We start from the raw sequence: 11,042 nt of genomic DNA, 5'->3' as shown, positions 1-11,042 counted from the left end.
CCTGTGTGACTATGGAAATGTAACCATTCTTTTCTGCTTGTTTTGTGCTGCATGAAAGGGAGGAAATGCAAATGCCTCCCCTCAATTTTGGGGGAGGTTGGAAGTCTAGGTTTCCCTGCTCTCCGTGGAAAGGCAAACCGTCCATACCTTCACTTGCTCTGGCTCTAAGTTTAATGGGCCACGAAGAGTAAGAAGAAAGTACGTTTCCAAGTGTTAGTGGAGATAAGAAGGGTGGAGAGAGAGGAAGCACAAGGAACTAGTGGAGAGATAGGGAGGCAATGGAGAGACGGGCACCAGATGGGTCCCACCATAGGGAACAGCTGATATCTGGGAACCACTGAGAGGGGGGAAGAGCCATAATCCAGGCAGCGTTGGGAGAGTGAACCCGTCAGAAGCCCACGGTGGGGAGTGTTGCTTGAGTGCCAAGGGCATCAGCAAGAGTTGAGCCTTGACTGACAATCATCCAGGCTTCTTTCTATAGAGAATTTCCCATTACTTGCACATGGATCGGGTCCCTTTGTCTATACCTCACCAGAGAGAATTCCTCTCTGTCCATAGCAGCACCTTACGCATTGACTCACCTAGTCATGCCTCAAGAACGTGTCTTGTTCCCATTCCATGACACCACATATTTAAAAAGCTCCCCCCTATAAACCCAAAGCATGAAGTCTGGTCACAAAGTGGGACACAAGTGTCCTCCTCTTAAATGTAAAGATGAAGAGGGATAAAATATATAAGCTCAAGGGATACAAGCCAGGACAGGTGTTAGTGACCCTCTTCTTCTACTACCTCTTTTCCCATTCCGCTAACTTCACTGGATGCTTTTTCTCAGTCTCATTTGCTGGTTCTTCTCCTCTTCATCTGACCCTTATTGATGAGCCCCTCAAGACTCAGTCCTTTCTACTTCTTTTTATGCCAAAATAATCACATCCCTTACCATGTTTTTACATAACATCCATATTCTGATGATTTGAAACTGATACATTCAAACTTCACCTCCCCATTCCCAGTTGAGACATCTGACTACTTATTCAGTGTCCACATCTGCATATCCCAAACTTCTCGTGTCCAAGGTTACAGGGCTCTTATGACTTTCTCCTGCTTATCTCTCCACCCAAATATCCAGCCAGTCTCCCCTCAGTCTTCGAACACAACAGCCTCTGGGCCCTCTTTCAGTTCACAAACATGACATATCCTTTTTCGTCACAGGCCTTTTGCACATGTTACTGCTTCTGCCCAGAATGTTCCCTGCCCTACATTGCTTGCTCCTATAGTTACTACTTGAACTGTCATCCCTTGGAGGCACTTCCTCTGTCACTCTGTATCTAAAGCAGGACCTCCCTCTTGTTTTCTATGTATACACCCTCTGTAGTATTAATAACTATGGGCATTTATCTATAGTGTCCTTCACTGCCTACTGACCCATACAAGGGCAGTGACTATACTACTATTCCCAGCCCCTGGAAAACTACCTAATCCATAGAAGATGTGCACCAATTATCCTTTAAATGTATGAATGGTGGGGATTGTAGCTAAGATGGATATACAGGAGGAGAAGAAGTTGGAGAGCTGTAGGGAGGTCAGTAAAGGGATGAATTTCATTTTTAGATGTGTTGAGCTTGGGGAACCTAGAGAACAAATGGATGGATTGATAAGGAAATGACTGGATACGTAAGTGTAAAGGTAAGGGGGGTCAGAGATAAAGATATAGGTAGGGAGTCATCAAAATTCTGGCTGAAACCAGGAGCAAGAATGTGATGGCCCAGGCAAAGTCAGCAGAGAAAGGAGAACAGGGAGCCAAGAATAGAAAACCACCAAGAGGTACCTGTCACTCAGTCACCACCAAGTCCTCCTGCCCAAACTCTTCTGTCTTGTCTAGTGTATGGGTCAGGAACTTTAAATGTAGAAGAAATGCTGGAAGAAATAGCAATGGAGACCCTTCCTGCATTCTTTGCCCCATGCCTTCCTTTGACCCTGCAGCATTCCTACAGAATTGGACTGAGCCTCTGGGGTGTCTAAATGAACACACCTGTGTGTAAACTTCAGTAAAAGATGAGGGTAGATAGCGGAACTAAACACCTTTCAGGGCACTGAAGCTGCTTGCCAATGTTAGACTGCCATCAAAACTTTGGGAGAACCCCTTAGTTATCAGTCACCACGGCAGGCTCAGAGAATGAGTGGTGACCAAAACAAAAATGGTCACAGCCCACAGACTGTTCATGATTAGTGAGAGTGGGTCATGCGGACAAGGGCTGGTTAGTGGAGGCTGTGCTTTCCAGTACATTTCTTTCTCCTCCATTTTAGCTGGGCATATGGCTGCCCTGGCTGCCCAGATAGAAACTACATTTTTCAGCCTCCCTTGCAGTTTTGTGTGGACCTGGGCTAAAGTTTAACAAGATGAGAGCAGAAGTGAGGAATGCCATTACTGGTTGAATTGCATCACTCCCAAAATTCACATGTTGAAGTCATCATCCCCCGTACCTCAGCATGTGAACTTATTTGGAGATAGGGCCTTCATGGAGGTAAGCAAGTTAAGATGAGGTCATTAGGGTAGGCCCTTATCTGATATGACTGGTGTCTCAGAAAAAGAGAAACTTGGACACAAATGCATAGAGGGAAAATTATGAAGAGCTAGAAGAGAAGACATCCATCCATCTACAAGCCAATGAGAGATGTCTGCAGCAGATCCCTTGCTCATGGTCCTACGAAGGAACCAACCATGCCAGTGCCTTGATTTTGGACTTCTGGTCTCCAGAGCTGAGAAACAATACATTTCTATTGCTTAAACCACCCACTCTGTGGCCCTTTGTTGGAGCAGCCCTAGAAAACTTACTACCAGTTCCAGGTCATGACCCCAGAAAGGAAGGTGGGCAAACTTCCGGGCACACTTCCTTCTCTGCCCGCCGGGAGCAGCTATCTTGGATCTGGAGGTAGAAGCTGTGTATTGATTTGTCAGAGCTACACCATTGTTGACAGAGCACTGACCCCTAGACTGACCCCCTCTGGACTGTTACAGAAGAGAGTCTAACTTCTCTAAGCCACTATGTTTGGGGTCTCTTTGTTACAGCAGTTTAACCTATGTCCTCACTTACACATCTTGCACACAGGCCATGGCTAGCTGTAAACAGACTCACACACTGCTACCAAAGAAAAGCTTAAAAGTGAATTACACTTGACCTCTCATCGTTGTTATACATTATATATCATATTTATAGAGTTTAAAATGCATCCTGTCATATCCCTTTCTACCTCCTAAATCTCCAGGTTAGTTGATTTCATCAACTCCTACCTTGGTTTTCATGGTCACCTGCACTGCCCTTCCCATTTACAGATCACTCAAAACATCTCTTCCAAGATTTCTCCTTCTTATCCCTCAACCACAATGTTCCCTTTATTTCACTCCAGTCGGGTTTTCAAGTTCAAAATCCTTTCTGGAATTCAAGCCTGCCACTGCACTTTTTTTTTTTTCTTTTCAACCCAGGCATGATTGAATGTGACTCAGCCATCATCATTACAGGTAAGCACTTTCCCGAAGCACTTGTCCACCTCTGTTCTATGTCTTTTGCTTTGGAGTAAGATCCCCCTTGAAATTAGAGGGATTCTTCCTGAGGTAGCATTCAGAGGCAGTGGGATTTAGCTAGACATTTTTGGCCTTTTTTTTAATGTTGACATTAATATTCAGATCCATTGTTAAATAATATCTATATGCTTGGCTTTTCTTAATCTATAGAAGTACAAGAAAAAAGGTTAAAAAAAAATACTAGTACAAAATGCTAATTAAATTCTATCTTACTTTAAGGAAACTCCTTGGCAAGAATTTCTCTTATCTAAGCTAGAATGTATGAGTGAAAATATTGAACATCAAACATGGCTTGCTTCAGGGTTTTTATTATGATCCATTCCATTGTTCCTGACCTCTTTGTATGCAGATACCCTATGAAAGTTCAAATAGAGGATCTGTTCTACATTCCAGATAAAAATTAAAACTCACTGAAGCACTTATCTACAAATACAAACTAATCAGTCCTACATTCTTTTTTACTCTGGAATCAAGGGTAACATGGATACATTTGAACCATTCAACACTGACATAACATACCTCCCCTATGATCCATTTTTACTTGTGATATTTTAGTGTATTGATGGACTAAGCAGAAGAGAAAATATGGAAAAATCCTACTTCTTCCTCTGGCTTTGGTCAGAGAAAGAGCGTGTGACCTTGGGAAAAGAAAATATCCTTTCTCTGACTTTGATTCTTCATTTGCAAAACAGGGAAAGCAAAGTCCCATAATTTACTAATAAATTATCTCATTACTGAGTGTAAACACTGTTATTGTTTAGCATTTATTTCCGCAATCTGTCAGGACATTTTGAAATTTCTGCATGAAATATACAACTTAATGCACTGTTTCTCCTTCTCCCTTTTACGTGGCATGTCGGAGGAGGCGAGGCAGAATGGTGAACACATGGGCGATGTAAATGAAATGCTATTTAATTTATTTTGAAATGGATAAAAGGAAAGGTAATTAAGCTTCCTAAAAAAGACTTCCAAATAAACTTCCCTTAAAGAGGGACGGAAAAGGAGGTTGTAACTGATCAAAGTGGTACATCAGAGTCCTTGACTCTGGAGACAAAGGGCATATTGGGATACCACCAAAGAATGAATGCGATGTAATCCCAGGACATCACAGGATGGAAAAGAGGCACCAGAAGTATGGATAAGACGTTTGTCAACAACTATGAAACAAACTCCATCTCTGAAGCCTTTGGATGACATAACATTTGGCATAAGTGACTTCTCTTTCTCTCTCCCTTTCTCTCTTTCTTCTCCACGCACATACAATTGAATATACATACAGCTTATTTTTTGTTTAATGGTAAAAGACCAAGATGTCAGTTTAAAAACCACAAAAAAGAGACAGAAAGCTTTACACATCTGCAGACCCCTAGGGAAGGATTTCCTTCTGCGACATATGCATGCTGGAGAGGACAGCACAGGATCCACAGCAAGTATTAACGACATAAGTCTGTATCATTCGTTACTCCTTTGTAAATATAAACAACCAAACAAAAGGACCTTAGTAGAATAAGGACAACCACACATGTGAATAACCAACATCCCACATATATTGGTAGCTTATAGTCAGGTACAATTGCAAACTAGTTAGTAAACTCCCCAAAATGAACATGTGTTGGGGACAAACGTGTGTTTGTTCCAAAAATTGTCCACTCTTCATGAAACTCAAGCTAAAGGAAACTAATATTTATTTCTCAGGACTCTATAATTCCATTTCCTTTGAAATTATACATATGAGAAGGTATCACCCTGTCAGGGTCATTAATGTTCCTAAAAGGTACTCATCATAGAAACTGGCATTTTTATCCTTTTTTAATATACATATATGCTCCAACTAAGCAACAACCTGGACACATAGAGGAACTTTGCTTTAAGTTGATTGTGAAATTAACTCTTATGTGTCAATGGAGATGAATTGATCAGGGCGTATATTTCCTCTCTTAAGGATTATATGCCCTTTTTCTTTCTTTTTTTTTTGGGGGGGGGGGGGGCGGGGAGAACACATGTGTAGGGGAAGGGCAGAAAGAGAAGGAGAGAATCCCAAGCAGGCTCTACACTGACAGCACTGGGACTCAGTCCCACAAACTGTGAGATCCTGACCTCAGCTGCTATCAAGCGTTGGATGCTCAACTGATTGAGCCACCCAGGTGACCCTTAATTATATGTCTTTACTGTAAAACAAAATAATAAGTTTCCATAAAAAGTATCTTGTAATCTATAGTTTATCAGTTGTCCCTTGGCCCCTGCTTTGATTATTTGCTTTCCTCTTTTTCAACATGATCTTTATGAATATGTTGTCTTACTCAAGCACATTTAGTTTTGAAAAGATAGTATACCATGTTAATCTGCCCATAAAATAACATATTACTATGCAGGATAATCAATTACAATAGGGTTTTTACTCACTGCCTTTCAAACAAAGACAGTGAGGATCTGAAACATTCTATTGTTAAAATAAGGTTTTAAGAACTGAAATAAGCATAAAACAATGATCAAGAATGGAGCAGAATTAAAGAACAATATAAAACCCCTGCAATGAAAACAGCCTTGAGTCATGAATGAGCATAAATTGAAAAATCTATTGATTTTCTCTGTAGACATTTCTCAAGATAGTGTCATACTACCATAGATGAGAGATGCTTATCAGAACTAGTCAGAAATAATTCATCTCAGGGAGAAACATTTCATTATTAGGCGATGAGAAGCCTATAACTAGAGCTATTCTAATCGAGTTCTCTTGGTCTGTTAAAAGGTTTTTAGTAAAAGGTATCCACAAGTTTGCATGGGAACCAAGAAACAGCAAAGCAATTCATAATTTTAATAATAATATAACTGGTAATTTACACATTTTAAATATAATTTTCTCCCAAGCTCATCATAAGTCTTGAAGTCTAAATTAAAATACGCAAAATAAATGCTGAAATTGATATGCACCAAGATGATGGTAGTGCTTAACTTAGGGTGGATCTGACAAAGGATCAGTTTCATTTTATTCTCCCAAGCTTCCAAATTCTCTACAATCTAGCGTTAATAGTTTTATTTTTAAAATTTCAATATCAGAGGCGCCCGGGGGGCTTAGTCGGCTAAACGTCTGACTTCGGCTCAGGTCACGATCTCACGGTTCATGGGTTGGAGCCCTATGTCAGGCTCTGCCCTGACAGTGTGAAGGCTGTTTTGGATTCTCTCTCTGCCCCTCCCCCACTTATGCTCGCTCTCGCTCTCTCCCTCTCTCTCCCTCTCTCTCTGTCTCTCTCTCTATCTCTCTCAAAAATAAACATTTTTTAAAAATCTTCAGTAAAATTCTGAGGTCCACAAAAGCAAGCAGAACATCATGAAAATTACTTTCAACTCACAGGTCCCAAGCCAAAGGAACATGTCTTATTAAAACTCGCTGTGGATGAGCTTTAATATCTGTAAAAACATCCTCTTCTTCTGGAAAAATATACCCCAAACTGAAAACAGCGGTGGTCTCCATGGAGATGGGAGTGAGAGTGCATTTTACTTTCTCTTTTACACATATTTGTTCTGTGTTGCTTTATTTCTGTATTTCATCTACTAAAAAAAAAAAAGTTTCCTAGTTTCCTTGAAAAAGTTTGACTTTTTAGTGAAAATCCGACATGATCACAAATGCACACATTTTACAATTGCACAATAGGAACGTATACAGAAAAAAAATTAATCTTTAAAACTCTGCAAACTGAAAAAAGTTTAGGAAGTCACTGAGGTAACGAATGGGGGTTTCTTTCTGGAGTGATGGAAATGTTCCAGAATTAGAGAGTGGTGATGGTTGCCGAACCTTGTGCATATACTAAGAATTGTATTCTATGTGAATTGTATGTCAAAAAATAAACAAAAACAAAACAAAACCAGAAAGCACTGAGGAGGGAGCATTGATTTAGGGCTGAAATATCTGGAACTCTTCTCCTGTAACAACTGTGTCTCCCTTTGGCCTAGAGTAGATGATGAGGGGAGACACAGGATGCTTCAGACAAACCAGCAGAGGCCATTGTTCTCCCGAGGCTATCTTACCCAACAGTAGGACCTTTCTTCAAATCAAATTGCCCTGGCCATACTCAGGGGAGACTCTCAGGGAAGATATATTTTTACCTCACCAGGACAGGAAACGTCCTCACCAGCTCAGAGTTGGAGACATCTGAGAAACTGCCCCTGTGGCACGATCATCCCCAGCCTTTCATCATTATCTGTAGTTGCGGTGCTGCCTGGATCAGCTGACTTTTGCGGAATAAAGAGCCATCCCCAAATGTAGTGACTGAAAACAACTACTTATGTAGTTCGTGATTCCACAGGTCAGCCATTTGGGCTGAGGCTCAGCTGGGCTCACTCAGCATCCACGTTCAGTGGCCAGTCAGGTAGGTTAGCTGGCTATGAGCTGGGCTGATAGCGTGAGTGGGCCACACGTCCTTCTTCATCCAGTGGGCTAGCCCGACTTGCTCACACAGGGCAGCCTTCCGAGAGAACAAGGGAAGCATGCGAGGCCACTTCATCCACACTCTCTCCTGTTCAAATGGATTCCCAAGGTCAGCCCAGACCCAAGGGGTGGGGACACAGGCTCCACCTCTCGTGGAAAGAATCGTGGGGGTCACACTCTAAGATGCGGGATATAGGGAGGGGAATAATTGCGGTCACTTTTTAAGAACCCACTATACAGCTCTAGCAACAGAGAGTCCAAAATTTTGAACACAAGGAAATAAATATTCAAGAGCTCTCAATTCACAGAGCTGATCTTCCCAGAGGGACACGAGGACCATGATGATTTAATGACTTCCAAGTCATGTATCGTTCAAAGAGAAAGCATTTCCACTAGAGAAAACATCCCCACACGAACAGAAATGCATCTATATCCCTTACCACTGTGCGGCCCACTTCTCTTTAGAGCACCTCACCGTTTCATGTAGACAGAAGGGAGTTTGATTCTGACACCAGACAGACACCGGACTATTAGGGTGTTAGATGAAGGTCGCTGAGAGAGGTCTGGAGATGGTCAACAGACACTTGAAGACATTCAGTGAATTCAAGTCAAGGGAAAGTGCTGGGTTTATGGCTCTTAATGCAAAAAGCTCTTTATGTTCTTGTATTCTCTGTCCCTCAAAGAGGAGACCACCAGGTCAGGTCAGATGTTTTCTCAGATCCATCTTATGTTGCTTACTTTCATAGAGCGAGGGCAACTAACTGGGAAAACAAAGTGATAATCTCGAAATAGAGAAGACTTGAAGTTGCCAAACATCTCAGCGCATCAGAATCGTTCAGTAAACTCAGGGCGCCTGGGTGGCTCAGTCGGTTAAGCGTCCGACTTCTGCTCAGGTTATGATCTCACAGTTTGTGGGTTCGAGCCCCGCATCGGGCTCTTTGCTGACAGCTTGGAGCCTGGAGCTTGCTTCTCATTCTGTGTCTCCCTCTTTCTCTGCCCCTCCCCTGCTCACACCGTCTCTCTCTGTCTCTCAAAAATAAATAAGTGTAAAAAAAAATTTTTTTTAAAAGAATCGTTCAGTAAACTTATTACAAATACTACTTCTTGGACTCCACTCTCAGACATTATAATTCAGTAAGTTCGGGGGTTTAATAGGTGGGAAAACCTGTAATTTTAGCAAGTGTCCCAGTTTGTCTGGGCAAGTTTGGTTTTATTAAGGAAGAAACGGGGATAACCGTATCTGCTCCATCTGGCTTCAAGGGATGCACCAGTAGACATGGATGGATATAGCATGTTGGTCTAAGGTGCATTTAACCAGATCCCATGAGCCTGGCCAATCACAGAAAGGAAAACTCTGAAGTGGGCAAGGGTATATTGGGTGCATTCCTACCTTACCTTCCAGGGTCTCTCCTTTCAGTCTTTTGCCACTTACTGATTGTTTGTTAAAATCTAGGACATTCGTGTTAGCCCAAGTGTACTACAGGATTGCATACAAACCCCCCAAACCAGAATACTTACACAAGATAGAAAGTTATTTGTTCTCATGTAAGCAGCCCAGCACTGTCATACAAGTGAGCGCGATGGAACCAGAGGGACCCCGCTTGTTGCACGTCACCACTTTGCCATCACTAAACCTCAAGGCAGAACTAGACCTCCAACCATCACATCCCAGACAGAAACTGGAGGAATGGAAGAGAAAAGGCAGATAAGCCCTCCCTTTACAGAAACTTCACTGAGTTTGCGCACTACCCTTCCACTCACGTTCCATCGGCCAGAACTTAATCACTTGGAAACGAAGTCACTAGAAAGCAAGATTGGTAGATACCGTCTCTATTCTAGACAGACATGGGATCTAAATTTCTATGGAAAAAGGAGAACCAGAAACTGTTGGACAAGACATTGCTGCCATATGTAGAACCTGTGTTTACAGCCTAGAAAAAGTTTTACGCACAAAGATGTCTGTTGTAGAATTATTGATAATACAGTTCACCCTTGAACAATAAAACAGAAAATCAGAGAAAATACATTTACAATACTGTGTCATACTTATTTAAGAAAACAACAACAACGTATAAGTGAACCCCTTCAGTTCAAACCTGTGTTGTTCAAGGTCAATCGTAATAGCAAGTATTTGGAAACACATTAAATGATCAACAATAGGAAAGTCGTTAAGTCAACTATGGGACATCAATTTAATAAAGTAATATACAATCATTGCAGGGGTTGGTTACCAAGATTCCATAATCATTTCCAGTTTGAAATGTTCAGTTTCAGTGTCTAGCCTCTTCCACCTTCTCTCTCCAACATGCACAAAGCACAAAAACTCAAAGCACTAAGATCTTAGACTGAGAAACAGACCAACTGCCCACTCTGGATGCACTGGGAGATGTTGCTTTACTTACCACCAACATTACAATCTCTGCCACTGTCAACTTATATTTACACAGAAATACAAATCCAGGCAATAACTTGGCAGGAAGGAAGGCAGCAGAATCTTGGTGGTTTCTGGTTGATGATGTCTCAGGAGTAAGCTTTATTGGTGGAGACAGGGAGTCCTGACAGCAGCACTGGCCGAGAATGGTAGCTTTTCTTGTACTTCATTGGGTCTGACTATAAGAAAACAACAAGGGAGGGTGTCTCATGGGAGAACAGATGCACATTAGGTGAAAGACTTAGAACCTGGGAATCCTAGCAGGACCCCTGTACATCTGTGGATTAGAGGAGGAATCCATTCATCTCACAAGAGGGCAGAGAAGTCTCAGGCACACCCACCTGCCTTGCCTTCTCTCCTCGTAAACACTGTGTTGGAACAGGTGCTTCTTTGTTTGATGGTAAGTATTAATGAAAACACTACTTCAAATCTAGAAACATCAATAGATGAACAGATCTTTGATGAATCTTCTGCATTAGACAGACACACCTTGCAATTATTATTATTTTTTTTTTGGCATCTTCAGTAGGATTAAAGAAGGTTTGGCTATTTGGAAACACCTGCAGAATATCCAGAAGGCAAAACTGATCTGAGATGAGAAAACC

The 11,042-nt window shown here is 41.7% G+C and overlaps 1 protein-coding gene across 2 annotated transcripts in view; it reads right to left on the bottom strand.

The window, feature by feature from the left end:
• Positions 1 to 10,338: 10,338 nt before the first annotated feature.
• Positions 10,339 to 11,042, bottom strand: part of ATPSCKMT (ATP synthase c subunit lysine N-methyltransferase) — a 334,726-nt gene continuing 334,022 nt past the window's right edge. For both annotated transcript variants that reach the window (XR_006206496.1, XR_006206497.1), the window contains exon 9: positions 10,339 to 10,616. The gene's annotated coding sequence lies outside the window, so the exon portion shown is untranslated. The remainder of the gene's footprint in view (positions 10,617 to 11,042) is intronic.

The sequence above is a fragment of the Panthera leo genome, chromosome A1 (genome assembly GCF_018350215.1).
Source record: "Panthera leo isolate Ple1 chromosome A1, P.leo_Ple1_pat1.1, whole genome shotgun sequence".
Taxonomy (NCBI): Eukaryota; Metazoa; Chordata; class Mammalia; order Carnivora; family Felidae; genus Panthera; species Panthera leo.
Note: the sequence above shows the minus strand (reverse complement) of the source record. Positions and strands in the feature narration are given on the sequence as shown.